Source organism: Diachasmimorpha longicaudata, chromosome 13, assembly GCF_034640455.1.
Source record: "Diachasmimorpha longicaudata isolate KC_UGA_2023 chromosome 13, iyDiaLong2, whole genome shotgun sequence".
Classification (NCBI taxonomy): Eukaryota; Metazoa; Arthropoda; class Insecta; order Hymenoptera; family Braconidae; genus Diachasmimorpha; species Diachasmimorpha longicaudata.
The window spans coordinates 5,087,258-5,111,662 of record NC_087237.1 but is presented as its reverse complement, the minus strand read 5'-3'; the positions used below and the strand labels follow the sequence as shown (position 1 = coordinate 5,111,662).

At 38.4% G+C, this 24,405-nt stretch overlaps 1 protein-coding gene across 5 annotated transcripts in view; it reads right to left on the bottom strand.

Annotated features, from left to right (window-relative positions):
* Kug (kugelei) overlaps positions 1-15,942 on the bottom strand; it is a 158,065-nt gene extending 142,123 nt beyond the window's left edge. For all 5 annotated transcript variants that reach the window (XM_064132427.1, XM_064132431.1, XM_064132428.1 and 2 more), the window contains exon 1: positions 15,532-15,942. The gene's annotated coding sequence lies outside the window, so the exon portion shown is untranslated. The remainder of the gene's footprint in view (positions 1-15,531) is intronic.
* Positions 15,943-24,405: the final 8,463 nt, after the last annotated feature.

The following is a 24,405-nucleotide window of genomic DNA, read 5'->3' as shown; positions in this document are numbered from 1 at the left end:
TGGAGAAAGAGCCATAGGGATCGTTAGTATACAATGGAGAAAACAGTGGGGTAGTGCGGAGAGGGAGGGGGAGGGCGAGGGGTAAAGATTCAACGAGACGTAAGAACGAGTGAAAATCGCGCAATGCGGTTTTTCGTACGTTGAAAAATACCGGGTGTGCGGCGACAAATACCAAAGTGAACTCAACCACCAAGACATTTACCCTAGTGGAACATAACGCACTTCTACACCTCTCAATGTGTATACAGTTTTCTGTATCATGGGAACGATACAAGGGGGAGGGTACTCAGAATGAGGGGTAAATTTTACCCCTAAACGTACACCATAACGTAACTCACTCACTTTAATACGCAATAAGCGAGCGTACATCCCCCCTTCCACCCCCCACCCTGGTGACGCCCTCTAGATTTTGCAACAACATGAGAGAGGGATAATTCATTTCGCTGGGGGAAAAATCACAGAGTTGTTAGATAAATTAATTTCGCTTATTCATGGGGTTGTGAAGAAGATATTCAACCTCTCCTGGGAATGAAAATTTAAACGAGGCACTCATTCAGTTTTATTTTTCATTTGAAAACAAAAAAACAAACAAAAACACTTTTACAACTTTTAGTTGGATTTTGCAACGGAAATGTGAAGCGTTAAAAAAAATATTACAAAGTTGGAGAATATTTTTTGTTGATAAGAAAAGAGATTTGTTAAGCTGAAGCCGTAATAACGCAAAAATAATTATAAAATTGTGCATTTTATCGGAAAAAATTTAATGGAAACGTCAAATGTTGAGAGATATAAAACCAAGAAAGAGCGATTCTCATTGGTTATTTTCTGAGTGATAAAGTTTAATTCCCAGCGGTAATCATCCCATACCCAGAGCCACGACAACTTTTCCTGTTTGACCAGTTCATTTTCCACAGAAGGCTTTGGGGGGTTTTTTTTTTTCTTTTCACACATACCTACTAAAAGACCGACTCATTCTCGTTCCCTCGTCAAAAGCTACGGTTTTGTTATCAACTTCAAAATCTCCCTGACGAGCTTAAACCATCGAATGCGGATTAACCCAGTCACCCTGTACCGCAGATGATATCATTTTCAGGGATGTGTTCGTAACTTGGTCTCTTAATTTAGGGTAGACGAAGTAACGATAGCAGTGGAATGTGTCGGCTGTTCCGAGAGGCGGTAAATCCCTTTGATATTTTCAACGTTAATTTTTTAATTTCATTATTTACCGAATTTCCTCAATAGCACTTCCGCACGTGTTAAATTATTTCCCCACCGTAAATGTCATTAATTCCACAAACGACAAAAAAAATTCTCATGACATTAACAATTTCGATAATTATTCATGTCATTCGAATATTGTTTAACAGTAAAAAAATTATACATTAATTTTTGTCACCGTTACGCGAAATATTCTCATCAATAAAATCACTCTCAACAAGCGAAATTACCATGAAATAATGATGAAGTAAATTCTCACGTCATCATCATTCACCACAATGTATAATCAATGATGAAATTATCATCCAATTCCGGACGCGATCGTAATAGCCAATGGTGTAATTTTATTCCACCTCCATTGCCGGATAGTCCTCGAGGTTTTCCGATAACCTTCTCCATATAAATAATAGATGGCACTATTATGGAGAAGGCCAAGCAAGGGGTATTCCTGAATATAGGGGGATGCAAGAGGAGGACCCACGTCTCTGGCTCATGAATAAAACCGACCCCCAGTGACTCTCAGATTATGTCCTCGTATGCAGTATGCGTGGAGACTGCGTTTTCTGCGTTCAATATATTTTATGCATGCACACATCAATTCCACGAGTTTTCTGGGCTTTTTCCTCTACCTCTACCTCACCTTCTCACTCCCACATTTTTATTTCCTTTACGCCTACCTCATAGGTAGTAGCGCTGTCCTCGCCCACTGATTCTCCTTTTATAAATCCACGATTTCAGGATTTGAGTTCAACATTCAATTCAGAGAATACGAAATGGCCTTCGTGTTTTTGTTCTTTGTCATGTAGATTATTCGAGAGCGATGAATGAGACATAAAGAGAACGATTTAAAATTCCCTCCACGAAAATCGATTTAATAATTTAATAATCATTATAGACGGTTACATTAGTTATCGGCAATTTTTAATCTCAATGTTTTTCACCTCTATTCGAAAATGTGCGAATACTTTGACAAGTCATCACCGAGGGAATGAGAAAATGTCACTTTCTGTTGCTGTAATCCGAGCGTCAGGTGTATACGACGGTCAAGGACTGGTTTGATGAGGACGTGAGGTCTGATAAATTTTCCCTCTGGACAGTATTAAAACCAGTAGATCGAGGTATTACAACTACCAACAGTCAACACGTGAGAGGTCCCAACTTGTACTTCAACTCGCAAAGAAAAAAAAAAAATCAGAAAATATAAATTTCATCATTCTTTCTCCAAACACGATGGAATTCTCACGTCTATCATGTCTGACATCTTGACATTTGTCCACGTCATCATACGATAAAAGCCAGCAACTCCGAAAATGTGGGTTTACACGTACATTCTAAGATCAATCTACCTCTTGGAATAGGGGTCCAGCTGTGTTGCACCTTTATCCAACAAGTCCATCTCCATTACATTCACCAACACAATGTTATTCACCTGGTGTTGTGTACATCAAAATTTTTCAAGATAATCTTCCTATTATCGAGCCCCAAATCCATCAGCTTTTATTGAGTCCAGTTGTATCAAAGCAATTCCCTTGTATTGTACAACCCAATTTAGTAGATCATATTTCCAACGGTTAAACAACATGTCGGCAAACTTTTTGTTCGACCCCCCTCCCCCTCCCTCACAAGAACCCAACTGACAGGTAAATGTTTGATCATGAAATTGGTACTCAAAGATAGTTGAAGTGTGATCTTGTGAACACTTTGGCTTAAATTGTAAGAATATTTCACACAACTTTTCACCAAAACTTTTGATGTCTTTGACTTACACTCTGATACAACCATCAGTAACAACTACACACGAAAAAAACATTTTTCACAAACAAAACTTTAAAAATCAAATTCCAGAATGGGAATTTTACACGCACATTCAGAGATTAATCTTTCTCATTCAAAATAGGGGTCCAGATGCGTTGTATTCTTATCCGACAAGTTCATCACCATTACTTTCAGCAACAGAATGATGTACACCTGGAGTTGAGTACATTCAAATGTTTCAAGATAATCTATCCATTAGTGAGGCCCAAATCCATCAACTCTGATTGAATCTAGTTGTACCAGTGTAATTTGCTGGTATTGTAATATTCAATCTGTTGGATCATGTTTTTGCAATGGTTAAACAACGTGTTGGTAAACTTTTTGTTGACCCTTGGGTAAGTACAGCTGACAGGTGAATGGTGGATCAGGAAATTGGAACTCAAAGATAGTTGAAGTGTAATCTCTTGAACAATTTGGATTAAATGAGAGCATGCTCCTTACAAACTTTTCACCAAAACTTCTGATGACTTTCCCTTTTAGTCTGATACATCGAGAGAGAGAGAGAGAGAGAGAGAGAGAGAGTGAGAGAGAGAGAGAGAGAGAGAGAGAGAGAGAGATACAACAGGAGAAGATTATTTTTCAACTCATGAAAACTTCAAATCCATTGCTCAAGACGACTAACAGCAAGACTGATAAAAAAAAAATATCCTATGGGGAATGATAAGATAAGACGTTTGCACAAACGACAATATTACCGGCGCCGGATATTGCTGAGTAACGAGTCTTTGGCGACGGTAATACAATATCTCCAGTGACCAACACAACGAATGGAGACATAACCATACGAAGATGATAATATCTAAAAATATATTTCGCACATGCTGGCTGTCACGTGGTACTTGCATTGTAAACTTAATTCGAGATGATAGGGCTGACTCAAATGTTCTATCTAAAATAGTATCGGATTTCGTTGAACCGGAAAACTGTGATTATTTTTGACTGAGTGAATTTATCTCATCGAGAGTAAACATAATTTTTTGTCTCTCATGAATTCTATTCCATGAGCCTATTTTAACGCAGGAATAATAATGTTCTGGATATAGACGCCCTCCAGCATTGCACAGAATAAAAAATAGGAGAACGAAAGAATAAGAGATACAAAATTGAACTGTAAAATAATTTTGGAATGTATTTAACTTTTAAATTTTATTTCTAATCGTCTGTGAATTTGGATGAAATGGAATTATTCCTGCGCTTTGATGATAAAAAAAAAATAGTTACCCTTAGTCTCATAAAAAAAGAAAGTGAAGAAAAATTTTTGACAAATTAATAAATCTGTTGGCCACCCCATATTGATCTGGCTTGGAGGGTGGAATATGATCTTTGGACAGAATGCAGAGTGTTGTTTACAGCCCCTGCGAGAGGGGGTGAATCATCATCCAGCAACTGGAAAGCTTCCCTTCCCATTCGTTCTACTCCATCCCCTCACCCTGTAAAGGTGCATTGGCTCGTGTCCCAATAGAGGATAGGGTCGCAGGCCATAAACCCAACACCCTCCCCCGCATCCCGTAAAAGACAACCGGTCTGCAGTTGCAACTGAACGACGATTTTGCCACGGATAAAAGGGAGGAAAAGGGAGAAAAATATGTCTGTGCATGACCTTCACGAGGGTCGGGTAAATTGACTACAATGGAAAATGCTTGGAACAGGCCACAGGAGGAAATTATAGGGGTGCATAAAATGGGAACAAGGGGAAAATTATTGGTTCTGCGTAATTCGGTGGTCTACAGCTGAAGCACTTCAACGCGCTGGACTATTCGAGTACAAATGAAAAATATTTCCCTTTGTCGGTTTAATAATTTGTCGAACCTATTCAATCCACGAAGATCTATCGGTCTATTGAGTAATTTTATTATTTTCCATCTCCCGAGAGATGTAATTTTTCCCTTCCCTGGAAACTAATATACATTTTTTTTTCAATTTATTCGTGGATCGACCGATGAGGTCGAAGAACTTTGTCGGACTTCTAATGGAAGACTTGCGAGGTTATCAAAGAAAATGAGGAACTCAGTGTCGAGATGCAATCGACCCCGAGGTTAATTTTATTCCCTTATAAACCGTATTTTTTATTCTTCGAAAAAAAATTCTACTAAAAAAAAACATTTACATCCCTTTCTTCGATTTCCATAAATTTTTATGAAATAATTGAACCGAAACTCATCGTTTGAAATATTTTATCACGTGATGAAATTGCAATTACGGTGAACAACCAGGGCAATTCAAATTTCCAACAAACTTTACTCAAAAAATCACACCAAAAATAACTAGTCGTATGGCTTGATATATATAGAGTTCTCCCTTTGGCAAAAGACAAATGCAGTCGTGCGTTAATGTTAAATTAAACTTTGAATATGCAGTTGGGATTAATGTAAACGAGGGGCACATCTGCTAGTACGTTAATAAGCTTCCATAATACGGTACGTGGTGGTCCGTAAGAACACACAAATGCCGTGTGTATACACCCACTTTTTAACCCCTCAATAGCCATCTATAATTTTACGTACAAACACATACTCTTATCGTTCGCTCTACCAGTGTTTGTCCAATCACTTTGAGCCATTTTTTCTCTCGTCAATATTTTCATTGAAAACCATCGTGAATTATTTGCTCAAGGTCAAATGAACGACGTGGTGGAGGAGGAGGGAACAAGAGTACACCAACGAGATTTCATAGCGGATAAACTGTCATTTTAATTTGTCACCCCAACCGTAATGTTCTCTTTATTGGTGTTATCAATTCCATCTGGTGGAATGAATATTATTCGCTTTTACGCCGATATTTTATCGCTGCCATATCGAATCGATACCTTTTTGCTGACAAGTAGATATTTCCCATTCCCCCTCCCCTCTACCACCCACTAGAGGAAAAAAAAATGGAAATTCCATGCGATACTCTGTATTGTCAGTTTTACTATCAATTCACGAGAAATTTACTTTGTCGATATTCCTAGAAAGCGCCGGAATGTCTCTCCCAGCTGCCCTCCTACCCCACCCCACACGACAAAAAAAAGCGTCGACTCAACGTCAATTTTTATTATACATCATAAAAAAAAAATGACGGAAAAATGTTTGCGGGAAGACACACGTTTACAAGTTTACACGCGAAAAATGAAAGTTTGTTTGAGCATATAAAATATTACCAGTGAGGAGATCTCAATGGATGTATTTGTTCTCTTTTTACCTAGATCCAGTTACGTATATGGTTGGTACTGGGTACGAAGGTGAATGTATTTTTAGATCTCACGTAATTCAGGTTTTCTTTTTTCCTTTTTTTTTTTTTTCACTGCAGAACAATAGATGAGAAAAATTTCAATGAAAGTATTTTTTAGAGACTATCGGTACTCAGTTATTCCTTCACTTCGCCACAAACTCCAGCGAGAAAATAACTAAAAAGATGAAGATAAAGAATTGAAATGCGGTGATTACTGGGCGCATAAAGAGGGACGTGAATTTTTCTTTAAAAGGTGCAACTCTTGATCTTTGATTTTTTATTCTCAAGTAAACGTGACCCATTGAATTCCATCGAGAAGCTGAAAAGGTACCCCTGAATGGCTGTGATCCCGTCCCTAATCTTTTTTCACTTCATCCCTTTGCCCACTCCAATTCAAACTCACTCTTCACCAATCCCTGGGATGATATTACAGGCATTTCATTGGCTAGAATAACGATCGATATTATCTTCAAAATTCTTTGTTATTAAATCCATCAATATTAGATCCAGGGATTTTCTTCAGTTTTACGTCAACTGCATTGTCAAAAAATTCAATAAATCAATATTTTCAACAAAATAAAAAATTTAATTGTGCTTCAAAGACTAGAAATATTTCCCCACCTCTATAAAAATTCATCATTACATAAATGATTCCGTAATTTCTCCTAAATAATTTGAAAAAATGATCAGTTTCATGCGTGACATCATCCACTATCTCAAGAATGAAGTAACCGATAGAGTCCAAAGGTAATCGTTCCCCGGCGCCGTAGTTCCCGCACAAAAAAAAAATATTAAATTCCCCCATTCACAGCAGCATAAGAGCACACAAAATACTTAGAAATCTTCTCTCCACCGAGTACCGGAGTAAATCGATACTGCAGAATTTGAATAAAAACGAGTAAACAACTCTATTCCAAAAGTAACCTGAGCCCACCAGAGCGCGAGACAGCGGAAATGAAACAGCCAAGACCTACAGCGTATAATGAAAACTCGGGAAAACAATAAAAAAAATTTTTTAAAAAGTATTCTTTACAAAACTCGTGTAAGAGATGCTCTCGGCTTTTGAATGTACATGCAACATATACATTGAATTTAAACCGAGAGTGTGACAGCACGTGTGTGGAATCTGTGGATCAACACTGAGGTTGACCGTTGGATATAACAGCAATACTAGAGCAAAGTACTGTGGCAATCTAGCGTCATTACCGGCATTACAGAGCTCGTTAGTCTCATTTATATTCACGGAGGCTCGAGTACGTACAGTTACGTCTTCACGTTTTATATATAACTGTCATATACAAGTACACCAAGTGTGGAGGCGATTTCATCCGAGTCTCATACACCTCAGGCCCTTCAACGGCTTCATTCCTATCCACCGTAGGTTATTATTATTTTTTTTAAATCCCTCCACCCTCCCCCCCGTGCTCACTTTATTGTTCCTTTATGTCTCACCGTCGCTATCCCACCCAACAATCCATTTTCCGCCCACTTTCTCCCTTAAAGAATTTTCATTCTGTCTCAACCGATTTTTCCGATGAATAAATACTCTGATATTGCACTCGTTTTGTTCTATAACGGGAGGGGGTGAAAAAAAAAAATCCTTTCGACAAAAGTCGATGGACGAAGTCCTGACTTTAATGGTCCTCATCGTCGGTGAAAGAATATCGAGCTGACGTTCAAACTTCAAAGGTACTATTTTATTTCTTTTCCCACTGTCGTCTGTCCTCAACTATTTTCTCCTTCACAGGAGGAGGAGGGGGGGGGGGAGGGAGAAAGGGTATTTGCTCGCCTCCGGCGATCGTCACAAGTAACGTCGGGTATAGGCATACCATTCGTTACGTCTATCCAGAGCTTCACAGTGTGTTACAGAGACTCGTTGTTTTCATTTTATTATGGTGAGAGGGAAAAATGGTTTTCCGGGGCTTTGAGTAGTTTTTTAAAGGATATTTTCAGTGTAATAACTTTGGGAATATTGAGTGGTGGGATTTTGTTTGATAAATCAAAACTTAATCTGGTAAACTTCACCGGAAAAAGCATCAATAACGAAAAATAAATTCCATTAGGATTTTTTTGTTTAGAAATTTCAATAAAGTTAATATAAAAAAATTGTAACGATCATCTCACAGTGAAATAAATAAAAATCTACACCGAATGAAAATTACAGTAACAACAGCTAAAAATAACACCCAACAAACCAAAGAATAATTCAACTAGACTCTGAAATTAACAGACATAATCTCGCGTACATCCCCATTGTCTCCAATTCAATCCAACAATTTCCTGTACCATATCAAGCCTCTACGATATTATTCACGCTAGACCAGTTATCTCGAAGATTATACCCAGCTCAATGATCGAATGAAGAAAAAAAAAAAAATATTAGAAACGCATGGAGTACCATCGTTGGTGTGGCTGGATGTATGCCAGGAAGAAACAACTGCTTTGATCGTCAAAAGAGGGAAAAACAGTTCACTCGAAATCGTCCGATTATTACCGATGCACTGGGCGTACCAATGCTTCTACACAATTCCAATTGTACACGATTCACCCACCCCTCTCTTCTTTTACTTGAGATCTCCTCTCCACGAGCTTGTTCTTTACTCTTGTTTTGGTAAGAGCTGTGTCGGGCGAATCGCCAAACGGACATTTAGTACACGATAGATTGCTGGAGGAGTCACTTGGGTGTGAGAATAAGACTCAATTCAAAGATAAATCAGTGTAACGATTTTTTAAAAGTTCATACAATTTTGAAAAAGCCACTGGATTTTGTCAAGAGTATTTTTTTGTAAAAAAAAAGATCGTTTAACTCTCCCAGACGTGTCATTGATTTTCAGAAATTTATTCTCGTTTATATATCAAGGAGTTTTTCCAAATTTTTTTCGTTTTCTTTCTTTTATCAAAAGTGAGCCTGTGGTGTTAATTTTTTTTTTCTAGTGTAGCTGTAATATTTTTCCTCGGACATGTCAGCTACCCGTAGTTTACCCACTGGTCTAACGAATCTGACGTCAACACAACCCTCACCCAGAATATGAAATGCATATGCTAAACGGCGAACGCGAAACCCATAGACACGGAAAATTAGCTGTCAAAACAATGAGAGTTAACCGTCCTTAGTTAGACCATAACCCAGCAAAAACACTTGTTGAGATCCCTGAATTATTATACGGCTATCCACTACATTAAAAGGATTATTCAAAGAAAAAAAATATATAAAAAAAATATTACCCTAATATCCTCTATCACAAAAACCATATCAACATTTTTCGTTACCGAACTATTTTGCCTACCATAGACTTAGACATTCATTAGACTATAATTGGTACTGAATAATTCTATTATAAAATCCTAGAATTCCTAACGCGAATAAACGAATAAAGTTGATTAACTATTAATGAAATAAATAAAAAAATACCGAGCAGCTAATTCCATTGCACTGATCAATACGAACATAATCTTTAATTAAATGACAGGATAATTAATCAGCCTAGAAAATGAATCGTGAACAAATGACGGATGTTATCAGTCATCTGTATGAGACCTCGTCGATTAATCATCGAAGGGAATATTAAATGGTTTTCTTCATTGAGCTGTCGATTAATACCATCGACAGGAAATATAATTATTCGATAATTATGCAAAGCCCAAGTAATTCTACAAAAAAAATCTGATATCCCACAAAATATACCCAGCAGTAGGAATTTTCAAGGACCGCTTTGTTCCCAACATTGCAGGCCCTCCAGGTGAATGGAGGTGGATTCATGCCTATATACCCTAGTCCTGCACGTCGAGACCTGTTACTGACCGAGACCGCAGGCAGCTCGTACGGTGGTATGTCTATTAAATCCATGGCCGACCCTTGCATACCAGAGCTTGTTTAGTATCAAATTATTTCTAGCCTCATACTTCAAATGTTAATAACTTTACTCCGCAATAACGAAGTTCAAGAAAATTTTAATCGTTATTTATTCAGTTATTTTCATTAATTGGAATAATAAGAGAATAAATTGTGATCAATAATTACGAAAGGATATTTCAGCTTCGATTTGCGACTGCACAATAACAAAAAAATCCCGGAAGTTTCGTTAAAAAAATAAATAAAGAGTAGAAGAAAAATTCAGACCAATTTTTCAACTCTACGGTTCGCTTCGAATTAGTTTATCATAACTATCCGGCTGTAGCCTGTTGTTTTCCGTGGGTTAATAACTTCGCTCTTCAGCGGATGAAATTCAACACCGTCCAGTGCGAGCAACGGACTATAGGGGCAATAGAACAATGGAGGAGACCTCGAGAGCAATAGAAAGAGAGAAACAGGGGTCCGACATTGCCTGGAGGAGAATGCCCAACAGGGGCGCCCAGGTAGTTATGAAAAACATACGAATCTCACTCAAACAGTCGTTCTCTCCCCCTCATGTTCATTCGCCGGCTTGTAGGCCTTGGCATACCTGCCAGAATTTTTCCCCCTCTCTCTGGGGCCCCAGGACGAAAAATAAAAAATCAAGAAATGAAATGAAAGACCTCCTGTTTTATGAGTTAACAATAAAAACTCATAAAAAGAAAAAAAAAAATGAAATGTCAACGAATTCCTCAGGCGCCCAAGTATTTTTACACCTGGATTGTTTATTTTACGAGAAGACGTCTGGGAAAATGCTCGGTTAAACTTCAAAGTGCAATGGGATTAATAAAAAAAAAGAAAAACAAAATTCTCAGCAAAAGTGAGAAAGATATGCAGATGAAGATAAAAAGAAATATTATTAACCATTAAAAGTCACGATAAAGTAAATGACACTTGGTAAGAATAAACAAGAGATGCGCAGATTCTCGGCTAATCGTAAGTTTGCGCATCAGGACATTTTTGCGTTACCCTCAATTCTTGCATAACGGGCCTGAGAGCATCGTGTAAATACCGCTCGTACTGCCTGAATTTAAAATTCCTCTTTCATATGTTCTCTCCCCCCATCTCTGTGCATTCCCCCCCCCCCCCCTCTTCTGTCCAAGTCCCATTAAATTAAATACAATTTTTTAAATGCTCACACATTCCTTCAGCAAAACGAAAGTCTCGTAATTATTATCCAATGACCTCGATACATCGCAAAGAAAAAATGGGTGAAGTAACAATGCCAATCAAGATGATGGTAAAAAAAAAAAAAATCTCGTAAAATTAGCGAATAGATTTTTCATTTATTCAGAATTAAATAAAAAAAATTTCTTCACCCTCTGTCTCAATTGTTGGTCTTATCCATTCGTATCTACCCCGACTTTTTCATGCTCTACTTGTCTCGCGAGTTCACGCGCAAGACGATAGGTGTTTTCCCGGTTATACTGGCTGGTAATACGCACAACGCGTTATAAAGCAAACTCAAGCGATTTGAAGTGTTTACAGTTCACGACGATGGTAGAGTATTCGTGCTTGCACTTGGGTCATGCATACCAACTGGTTTAACGCTCAACAGTAGCTCCTAACCCCTCAGTAATATCTTCAACTTTTATTAAAACCATTGTTTTTCATTCTTTTATTTCATAACGACTTTTTTGGCCACGTTATGGACAACAACTGGAGAGTAAAACTTTTATTTTCATTGGAATTTTCATTCTCTCATATACGATGTTGGTGAAAAATTGAAAATTCATGAACAGTTGGATAGTAGTCCTCAGTAGAGTATTGTTGAATTTAATTTAAAGGGGAAAAATTATGAAATATTAAACTTTAGTGAAACATTTGTGAACTCGAATTATTTTAATTTTCAACCGAAAGCTGAGTATCCAACATTCTATGCTTTTCGGTGAGATAATTTAACTCAAGGAATATATTCATTCACGAAATAGTAAATAAATTGATAATATTTTAAATTATTATATAAAGATAATGACTTTAATTTTAAAAAATACCGTATTACTCCTCTAGAAAAATAAAATAAAATTCATGAAATTTTCAAGCCCTAGACCCATTCAAATTGATGTAACACGAGAGAAATTTCATTCACCGCCATTCGATCAGATGATCCTGCAGGATCAGCAGGATGTCCACTGAGTGTAAAGCACGAGAGTGCAGCTGTTCCCATCCCCCTCACCCCCCCGTTCAACAAGCCCCCGTTTTTATGGTCACGTTTGAACATTTACGAGCCGCAGACTATGAAAAATCAACGTAAGTGATGAAAAATTCATCGCGCATGATGAATTGCATGCCACTCTCATCGGTCACGTAATTACTCTCATCGAATGTTTATTCATTGACGCATTTATCCACCAGTTACTCTCAATTTTTCATTATTTTTCGTAACCAATACATCTTCCTCAAGCAACTGTCGATTTTTGTTTGTAACGATTTGTTGAGGACCTTTTTTTCCCTTTATTTTCAACATAAAGTTATGCTGACCACCTGTCGCCCTTGTAATCGTTGGTGGGTAATTAACACCGTTAACTACAGTGGACTGACGGGTCTCGCTCACAGGTGATCACGCAGAGAAGAAAACAGGGAAAATAATTCGTTGTAAAGAAAATGTTATGGAAGTTAAATTAATTGGAGCAATTATTTAACTGTCATGTTTCAAATAATTTATTCATAACGACTATTAATGTCTATCAACTTGAATTTTTAATTAATGAAGAATAAGTGATAATGATTAATAAATAACTAATGATTGATCAAGAATTATTCTATGACTTGTGACTAACAATTCAATTTTTCCATCTAATAATTGAACAGACAAAAATTTCGACCAGAAAATTCGCATTAAATACGAATGTAAAAAATTGAAAAAAATGCAAATATCATTGGCACAAAGTCATTGTATTTTCCTGACCCAATCCCACCATCATATTTATTCCGTATTTCCCCCTGGACCGCTGAGGATGGAGTGAGAATAGAGTGAATATATAGTAATCCATATTTTTTATATTCCTCCATCTTTTTACCTCCGGGGAAATTCCCAACGCAGGCCGATGTCCATGGGAAATTAGGACGATATACCCAACTCGTATATATTTTTTCCGAATACTTTCATCATTGAATGAATCGAACAACCAATCGTCGATGGCTATTCCGTATTTCTCCGAAACCCTCGACAAAGACTTGGAGATATCCATTGAGTTCAGACGACCAAGGGAAAAAAAATAAATAAAACCTGGAGAATTCGTTGTTCAGTCGTAAAAATAGAGCGTAAAGTTACGGAAAGAAACACCCCAGACGCGCCTCGTCTCCATTTTCGACACATGAATTGAATGAAAGTGACAGGGAATAGGGGAATTATGAGAACTAAATGAAGGCAATTCCGTTGGTGAACGAAAAATAATTTGTTTCCATTTTATTCCTGGATAGGGGACAGATGCAACGAACTTTAAAACACCCGTACGTCTTCACGTCAGTTGACAATCAGCTGATTTGATAACAAACTCGTAGAAGTAAAAAAGTACAATTTTGTAAAGCATAACTCAAATAAACACAAGACGAGTATTCTTTCAAATTTTTGTTCACACCAAAATAATTGATGAAGTGGTTTGGAGATTAACCGAAGAGAAATAAACAATTCAATTCCCTAAACAAACAGAAACAAATTTCTCCACAAAAAATTAAGGGTTATTATGGTTCTGTAGACGAATGAGAAAGCCGGAACCATTAAATCACTTCTAAGCTAACGGACTAATGTTCACCTTTAAAGGACAAATTGAAAAAATCCAAGGACGGACGAGTAGCAATAGAAACAGGAACAAACCCGTCGGTTGTATATCATCTCCACATTGAAGCAATAAATTAAACCAAGTTGACAGTGAATACCAAAATTACGAAAACTAAATGAACCCCATACACCCCTAAACAAAACAAAAAAAACTCAATTTTCCATCTCCTATTTCCTCGTAAACAATGAATCCTATTCTCTCAACAAACTCAATTGTATCCACTGAACGCCGAAATTCCCGGTTGAGTGAATGTATTTCATGGAAACAAGCGGAAAAAAAAAATCACGAAAGAGGGACAGTAAACCGGTTTACCCGAGACTGAGGTTATCGTCAACGTCATTACATCCCAAAGCGGGACGATTATTATCCCATGGTGGTTAGCCAGTGAGGAGTGAACTGCGATTTAATTATTCCCTCCCCTCTACAGTTGTCCTCCACTGCATAACCCTATAGTTACGAACAAATAGGTTAGGACAGACTCAGCCCAATACATACAGCAAATCCGTATCACCCAGTAACTCTAAACACCGATGTAATATAACTCACGTTTAATCCGGGTGAACCGTTTGAAATTGATAACGCACTATCCATTACCATTCCGTCGCATTCCGTTCGATTCTACCTGATTCTATTCATTCATGTACGGAGGTTTTGATCATTCTGATATGTGCTCATTCATTATTTCCGAGAAAGATATATTTTTAAGTAGTCAACATAATTTTTATTCGAGATATCTTCTCGCCGGAATAAAAAATTGATGAAATATTGATTTTCATTGGATCAATTCAGCTTCTCTATTTTTTTATTATTTATAACCGTAATTGTTAGAACAATTGGAAATTGGTATTTTTTTCTGGGTTTCGCTTTTAAATAAAAAAAGGAAATTTCAAGGATAGTTAACAATGAATTGTTCGTAAAGTGGCAGCGAAGGCGATGTACCGATTAGAAAATTATAAAATTTCCGGTTTGACTCGAAATTCAGTGATATCCCAGAATTTTAAAGAGATGTTTCGAATGAATACATCGAATATTCTTCTTTCTATTCAAATTCTTTGTTCTCGTGAAAATTAGCTCGCCCTGTTCTTCCAGTATTTCAGTTTTCTCAGAACTGACGGAAAGTAAACAAACACCGAGGTCAGCCGGCAGTTGGCCGAGTCGAATAGCTCGAAATATTCGCTTTAAATTCATTTAATCCTCCCCTTGTGGTAAGAAAATCGCTGCAAAAATAACTGAACCAAAATTTTGCCCAGAAAATCTTTCAAAACCCCCAATAATCTCCCCGACGCGATAGAAAATCCTCGCGCAACGCGCGAGTTTGTTTTTACGAGCGTCGACCCCCCACGTGTTGGTCCGACAATTTACCACCGCGACGTGAAAAAAAGGGAAAATTCCCAATCACCATAAACAAAATAAACAAACCAAAATTGTACGAGCGTTTTACGATTCTCTCTTTTATCTTCGTTCCCCTTCCAATGGCCAATGCGGCTAACGTAAACGAATCCACCGAGATTGGCGTATCCCCGCAAACGCGAATAGAAAACCCTCCACAGGGTCTCGAAGAAAGTCACACAAACAATCACCGCTGACAATAAAAAAAAAGTTAAAAATGCTAACCTCATGTGCGTCCTCCACGGCAGCTCTCGAATCTCGAATAATCCAATAATAATAAAATAATCCACTTATTCAACGTAAACAAACAAAAAACCAGCTTGAAAAATAAATACTTCACTGTTCACAAAACTAAAATGAAAAAACTACACTGAACGAAAGCCTCTCACTGAGCCGCTGTAAGCGCTTGGTTCTTCCAACACAACTCGGTTCAATCGCTATTCAGACTCACAGAAACACATGGCTCATCACTTATCATCCCCGTTAACCTCGACATGCGTTTATTACGTAAATAGAAACTTCCATAACGGAGTTATCTGAGCAACGCGAGATGCCACTGATACCGGAAAAAAAAACCGAAGTGTAATCCTCCACGTGGAAGAAACAGACGAGCGCGGAAACTTCGACCGTTCAGTTGGAGCGGCAAGCCGAAACTAACGCGTCGCGCGGCTGCCGAGTGAGCGCTTAGCCTATCCCCCCCCTGCCTCCCGCGGCCAATGAGTACGAAGGCGTCGCGCTCCCCCCACCCCCGGACTACCTGCCAGTAAGCGGAGCGCTCGTATGCACACGACAAACTAAACTGAGCCTTTTTCCACGAGTCCCTCGATCCTGTCCGCACGTCGTTCTTCCACTTCACCAGATAAGACTCCTCCAGAGATTCAGCCTGGCTTAACCTCGCAAATCTCCAGTCATCGCTGTGTGCTGGAGAGATCGTAAAAAAAGGATTTGAGTTCATAAAGAATTAACTTCCGGTTTCTGTCTCTGCGGGGTTTATTTATTTTTGTCTTATGCGGGGACGATTTTGAGACATTTGGTGCCACTGTTCGACGGATGTCTTCGGAACTCGTGTTCTTGAAGAGATAATAACAATAATGGAAAAATTATTGTTTCAATGTCCGTAGAAAAATTCAACTTTTTTTATTAGATGATTGTTCTTGCATTTTTCATGGGCTTAAATATTTAATAATTACACACAAAAATGGAAATTTCATACAAAAATATTTGCTAACATTTTCTTTGAAGGCTGATATATTATTTTACAATTATAATATATATTTTTCAGTCTCGCATTGTTTAGTCATCCCCATTGTTAATAATTTGAGAGTTAATTGCGAGGATCTTTTTTCGTTGTTTATCGGAATCGGAAGTCTGCCTTTTTTATATTTGTGGAATGATCGACTGGGAATGGCCGGGAGGTGAGCGGTGTTTAAGGCGTTTGAGGAGCCGGGGGAGGGGCAGTGCGACTCTTGGAGGATTCGAGGTCGATCGGGAAATGGGTGAGGAGCTCTTCACGGACTCACCTCTGGTGCCGCCACAAACTCGAAATGTTCGATTACGCTCGAGCGCCCTTCCGAAAACTTTCGAGGATCATGACGCTCACCTTACGCCCCGGAGTACCTCCGCCATAATCCACTAAATTTGTTATATTTTTCAAGTTCGGGCCGAAATTTTTATGCCATTATTTGGAGTTAATCAATGTCCAATCAAGTTAATTAATTAAATTCTCTGGATTTATGTGCAGAATATTTTACTGTTATTTTTATTTTTAACTCGTCAATATCGAATGCCATCAGCCGAAAATTCATCGATATTGCAATATTTATTCTATTATTTGATTTCCGCGGTTGGACTGAGAACAAAGGGACCACCGTGGATGCTGGTATGGTGGACCGAGTCCCAGTTATGGTCCGGGCAAATTACACGTTCAAAAATTGGGCCCGTTAGAAATTCCTCAACTGTGGGACCCTAGAGTGACCCGTGAAATGGGCGTTGCCGCACTGAGACATTAGGTGGTTCATTAATCAACTTTCCTGGTCCTAAATAATTGAAGATTAATTCGAAATTCCATTCATGTAGGTGGAAGACATTCCAGTGAATGTCCAGGGCCTCTAGCCTGTGTAATTGATCCCGAAAATTATGAAATTAATATTATTCACTAATTGCATTACCATTACTATATTACTACTGAATTTAAAAATAGTTTATTTTAGTCGTGACCGATTGCCAGGTTATTCGCGTGGGGCCTAAAATTTATTTAACAAATAATACAGAAATTCTGCCACTCTAAGGTGGTCCGTAGCTTCCAATTAAGTCAAAATTAATGGACGCAGTCGTCAGCATTTATCGGTTTTCGCTGAATGAATTACAATGGTGATGACATTTGCTGTAACCAAGAGGTGTAAATTAACTCGCGTCAAATAAAGTTGTTATGAATGAAGGCGCGCGGTATTACGAGATTTCAGAGAGGAAACGAATGTCTGAATTTCCCACACCTTTTGTAAACAACTTTGAAATATTAACAAACGTCCAATTAAAATGAGAATTTGTTTCGATTAAGAAACGCCTGTTCGGTTGACATTCATACAAAATTGTCTTTTTTTATGGGTCGAAAGACCTCTAAGAACTAATCAACAATTAATGATAAAATTATTATATAAATTATTTTACTGTATAAATAATTTTCATATATTAAATAAATTGGTAAGTGGTCTTGAGGTGTCCATTATGTTGTGCGAATATTTTTCCAAATTTCGAATGATTGAATTTTACGCGAATTCCCAGAAATATTCCCAATGCCCCGACAAAGATCAATGATTTTATGATTATCTCGGGTGTGGTTTCATTTATAATATTGAGTAATATTGACCGCACATTTTGAATTACGTCGAGAATTACTAGGTCAGTTCGATTTATTCGAGATAAATTATCATCCGCGTACTTGCGTTCCGAATAATTTTTTATAATGGAAAATTACGGATGATGGGGCATGTTGGATATATTCTTCAAATTACACAAAAACACTAATTAATCCAATCGCCAATGCATTGGAAATTCAACAGTTTACGATGAAATTGCTTATTACATGAGCACGAAGCTCGTATTTTTACAATTATGTGTAAAATTCACTCTGCATCATATAGTTCGATCGAGTATTTATTTACATGCGCACCACAGATTAAATTTCATGGAGATTCACCAGCAGCTCCACCCATCCCCAGAAGATGAAATGAACGCTCGTATGAGGTGCATGAACACGCACTAATTGCGATTGAATTTTCATCTGGATCAAAACTACTGCTGAGTCGATTGTTCTACGAAGGCATTTGTGTGTCGTAGTGCTCAGAAAGTCTGAATTATTTGATTTTCTATCCGCCTGATTCTTTCAATAATAATAATAAAACAACGTTTTCGCACTCAACAGTTCAATCAATGAGTAACGAATATGATTCGTCAGTTCGACTTATTGAATAATCCCACTTCATATAATCTCTCTCGTTATTTATACCCTCAACTTTCACCCAAACAATTCCATATTAATCAAGTCGTTACACATCTGCTGATCGCCCCGACAGAATTTCAAACAAATTACCCGTCGGGAGTATTCGTAAGAGCTCCGAGGAGGTACCGAGTGGAGGAACCTTAATAAATGATGGCCCATGGAATACAAGGAATTACGGACATTAACAAAGGATTGTCAGCGTCATACATTCGCAAGTGTAATCCTTTGATGCTCGCCGTTGAGAATTTCAAGCATTTCAGTTTCCTCAATTTTTTATCCCTCACTCTCTTTTCTTATTTTGTCATTTCCATTAGTTTCTTTTTTTATCCTTTCGGCAACACGGGGAGATAAAAATTCGTTGCCCGCTTGTGTCTCATGTCAACGGGCAATTTTTTAGATTCAATACCACAAGCGGTTTACCGTTTATTTTTCAGCCTCACTTCCCGTGCTCCATCCATTAAACCGAAAATTTAATTATGATTGAATAACGTGAAAGTAAGAAACTTATTAATTTCGGGAAGAAATTCATGGTAAGCTATAAAACAATTATTTAAACGATTTGAGTGAATGAAAACGCACGAGGATTCCTGAGAATGTTAAATTAAAGCGTCAAATATTCTGGGAAAGCTCGTAAAATTTTTAATACGGTTGAAAATCCTTCAATTAATTTTTAAATTGCAATTTCTTGTTCTTCAATAACATTTCTGGGAGTTAAAATTTCAGGAAATATTCCAACGATTGCATGGGACATTAAAAAACACATAAAACCATTATTTAAAGAATAATTTTCATCGTCCTGCTGCAAAAAACAAAAATGTATGTTTTTTGCGGCTCAGAGGATATTTTAAAAAATTGTGATAGTTCACCAGGTGTCCCCCTAGACCTCCAAACACCGTCTGTCTCCTCCCCCATTCTATTTTCCTCCTTAATGATGGTCCAGACAATGAGATACATACAGATGTGCCCATCTGTACAGCGATTGGTAGATTTATGCCTCGAAGAGACCCATTCACCGGTGATTTCTATACATCAAACATTGGCATTTGCCAAATTACGGTCAGAGGCACGATGATTAAGCTGGAGAGCCATTGTATGAACACTGGCCCACGGCCAGTGCAAAATGTTACCCACTGGGTATACTTTCAGCCATCAATCGATCTCAATGGTCAAATGTATCTAGACTCAACAACACACGGGCTCCGGGCTTTTGATTTGTTTTTCATCGTTCCAATGTGGACAAAAAACATGAATGATTTCCTGATTGCGCTATTAAAACATTCTGACGGATATTCCACTCCCTAAAATTCTTCACCACACGTCAAACAGATTATCAATAAAATCACATTAATTATTTCCGAAATATTAATGATCAGTTATCACAAAAATTCAACGTTAATCACCACTAAATATTCCCATTTCTCTCGGGAGCCTCTTCAAATAAATAAAAACCGAACTGCTATCAGCGACTAAGTTGACGGGAAAATCAATTAACAAAAGTAATCACCTCATTCAGAATCAAAACAACTCCCCGTTTGAATTGTGCCCATTCCCCGACAATCTCCCGAGATAAGCCAAATTAGTCAGCGCCCATGCAACGGGACAAGTGGGTTATTTGGGAATCTCCATCGTCGGTGAGATGTGCGGTCAAACGGCTAATTAGACAGTAGCACGAGTGGCAAGTATCAGTTTCGTAACGTGTGTACATCCACAGTCTTCCCCTCGTCCGACGCTCGAGTGGGGCTGTAGATGTCGTAACTATTATCGACCGCCCGGGATAATCGAATCAAATGCGAGGGAACGATGCGTCGTGGCGCGTCCTGGGTCGCATAACGGTGTGATTTTCCCATTTGTCCCCTCTCGCACCCCCTCGGCGCATCTGCGACTCGAAGTCACGGTTGAAATCCTCCGGAAACACCGACTGTGCTTATCAATCTTCGACTATTCAAGATGTCCATCTCACCTCTGTGTTCTTTTTATTGAAATCGTTTTTTTTTCAATGAAACTCACAAACATTTGCAGTTTTCTCCACCTAATTCCATCTTCCTGTCGATAAAATCAGCAATTGTCGATACCAAACCGCAATGTAAATAACACACCTCCTCCAGTAAGTGGATTTTGATTCCATATTCTCCGGGATTTTAAAATAACCGGCTATTTGCATCGTGTGTACACTGAAAATAAAATGTGAATGAATAAATACATCATTGGTCATGACTCTATTGCAGAAAATGATCAGTGAAACCGCAATTTCAATTATGGAAATTACCTCCAATATTGCTATTTAAATAAATGCCGTTTTCAATTCCAACATTGGGTATGTATTTTACGTTTGACAAGTATGGGGTGAGCTTTCATCCCTTGTTTCCCAGGCGTTCGACTGGATACTGTGGAACATGCGGTCATTGCAAATCTCCAACACTGTTACTCATTGCCCACCTATTTTCGACGGTGCTTTGCGTTCTTTGTGGGCATTTTGCGATACATACGTCGATGGTAATGCAAGTTGGTTGGCCATTCGCGATTGGAAACCGCAGACCAGCATCCATGGGGATTTTCAATGGGGGCGATGTATGGACTCGGGGAATATCCGATTTCGTGGATTTCGTTCTAAAGAGTTCTGCACTTTTATTTTATCCGAGGATGGAAAAGGGAAATTGTTAGTCAAGTCTTTCGGGATAATCCATAGCTCCTACACAAGTGATTTTACATAAAAAATTTCGAAAATTTCGAGATCCAATTATTAAAACTTTTATTTCCCGCAACAGTCCACCTGTGAAATATCCCCTAGAGCCCATTCGGGAACACAAATCTCCTGTCTCGCCACGACTGACCATCAATTTTCCCAAAATTTGTGACCCACCAAAATTGAAGATATGAAAAATGACCAAGAAAAATATTCTCGGTATTTTCATTCGACATCCCGGAATGCTTCGCTCGCGGTGTCTTTGAGGAGACACCGGAATTCCGTTCCAACCTGATAGACGACGTTGGCCCGTTACGGCAATTAATTAATAATTTTCAATTTAGAAATTTTCTTATCCCCCGTAAATGGCAAATCCCGTTGTAACTGAGTCGAAGTGGAAAAAATCTCGAGTTAAAATTTCACTGACTGAGTTGTGGAAATACTCGGGAACCTATTCACGAAATTTAGGTAGACAAACTCCGAGCCAAAGGATTGATTCCCCCTCTCCTCGTCCTCCCCCGGCCCCCCCAACAACCCCGGGAAGCTCCCAGTGGAAGCGCTGATAAAGTTACAGCCCAACGGAGGGCAATATAGATCGTGGGATTTTGGTTATGCTCGGGGAATCAAACGATACAATTTTATCGAAAGCTCTCTGAACGATGGTCAAAGTCCACTAATGAATTTTAAAACTCAAACAGCATTCATGAAAGCTCAATATGCCTTCTCATTCCGAAAACTAGTCGTGTTTATTCATCGATTGAGTGCACATAACGATTGCGTGCACTGTCCAAGTTTGAAAATTGCATCCCCTCCACACACGAGGTATTAAGGGTAGTTGTATGGGTATCAGGGCTGAATGGCGTTCACGGTTGATCATTGAACTAAACTGTTGGTGAAAATTGCCTCGTGATTTCGAGTGAGTTCCTTCCGTACGTTTACATGGATCGTTTATTGATGCTACGGGGGACACAGCAGTACCAATATGCAATGCGATATTCATAGTTAACTACTTCATTATATTCCAGGGCAGTGAGAATCGAATTTACCACATGTTCAATTAATTTTACCAAACTAATCGAAACCAGATCAAATAGACGGAGTTAGGGAGTGGTAAACAATACTTCAGTGGTTAGAATTTAGGAAGAAAAATTTGTTTGATGAAATTCCATTGGATTTGGTGGAGTTGGCCAGTGTAATTTCTGGGAGAGTAATGGTGGGTTGGGCGGACTGAAAGACGGGAATTGATTTGAATTAATTGGAAATCGAAGGATAAATTGAGAATAAAATCATCGGAACTGGGAGCGAGATCTTGGATTTTGTCGATGGAAAAGTGCAACTTTGACAGAAATGTGGGTTAAATTCCCCTTTTCCTCAATAAAATTTATGTGTCAGCACTTTTTTTTCCTAAAAATTCGCTGCGCGACTCCCGGCGGACCCTCGGCCCCGGCTGAAATGTCATTTGTGCGTCATAATTCCCGGTTGACAAAGTGATCCACCATATTAGCGTTTTCCCATTATCACCCAATATCTCCCTCAAGTTGAAAACCCCATGGATCAGTGTGCGGTGCAGAGGCAATACCACGCCCATACCAAGCACAAACAGCATACCACAAAGTTCAATATACTTCCAATGTGCTCATGGTATGGCACGCATTCTGTGTGCCATCACACGAATGCATCACACGCAGGAGATGGGGGTGGCCAACTCCCTTCTCACCCGAGTCCTCTTGCTCAACTCGGGAGGGGTGGCCACCCTGTAAATTCTCGGGATCATCTGGGTGACGTTTGCACGCTCCAGTGAGCACTCAGAATTTCCTAAAGACGTGAAACATTATCGCTTCACCAGCCAAATGGAGCGAGTAATTGCCAATGATCGGGACAACAATGGTTGTTAAAAAAGTTATTAATTGTGCTTTTGCCATCTGCATTCATGGCTGGCATCCTGGGCAATTGACCGTTGCATTTTGGGGATTTTGCCTGCTCAATGTAGCGTGCCACATAGAAAATGGTGGATGATACAGGTGAGAGTACATTTTTTAAAAAATTAAACGGATATTTGCAGCTCCGATTTTTTCTAATGTCATTAAAAATAAATTAAGGAAAGACATCAAGAAGCAGAAAAAAAAAATTTCAGCAGTTCAGTCACGCAGAATAATCCACAACAAAAGAGAGAAATCTCTATCACCTGTGAGGTGACTATCGAGGAGAATTGACACTCGCAAAGACGTGAATAATCATTGCGGTCCTCTGAAAATAGCCAATTCATGGCGGTTGAATGCATCAAGACAACGTTGGAGTCATCAAAGATGAATTGATCGATAGCTTCGTGCATTTTCCCATTGATTAGTGCTGAAGTAACAGTCACCCCGCGATTCTTCAATTACAATAACGACCTCATGTTTTCCTTCACTTCCTGCACTGCAAATTGCATCTCGCGAATGAAACCATGCAGACAACGGGGATATTGATTAATGACAGCACACAAATGAGTGATAGCGTGAACTCTAGATTTCGAGACTCAGGCGCATGCATCACACGCCAAAATCAATCAATTTTGATAGGATAATTTGCGGTAACCGATCATCGTTGGAAAAAATTGAATAATTTAATTGAGTAATTTTCAGGAAAGTGATGAAGAAAAAATCGGAAAACATCAGATTTCACTACGGAATATGGAATTTCACCACTAAATTACTTCTATGAACGTTCAAGGACGAAGTAAAAAGATAATTTAACGATTAAAAAAAAATCCAGTGCATTTTCACGATTTCCAAATGAGTAATGGAAAATTTTTTTCTAAAGTCGAAAGAAAACCGCAGCAATTTTTTTTTCTCTTTAAGTATATTTTCAATGCTTCTTCCTAAAATAACAATTGATTTCCTTCCTTTCATTCTCCCCTCTTTACCCTATTTTCAAT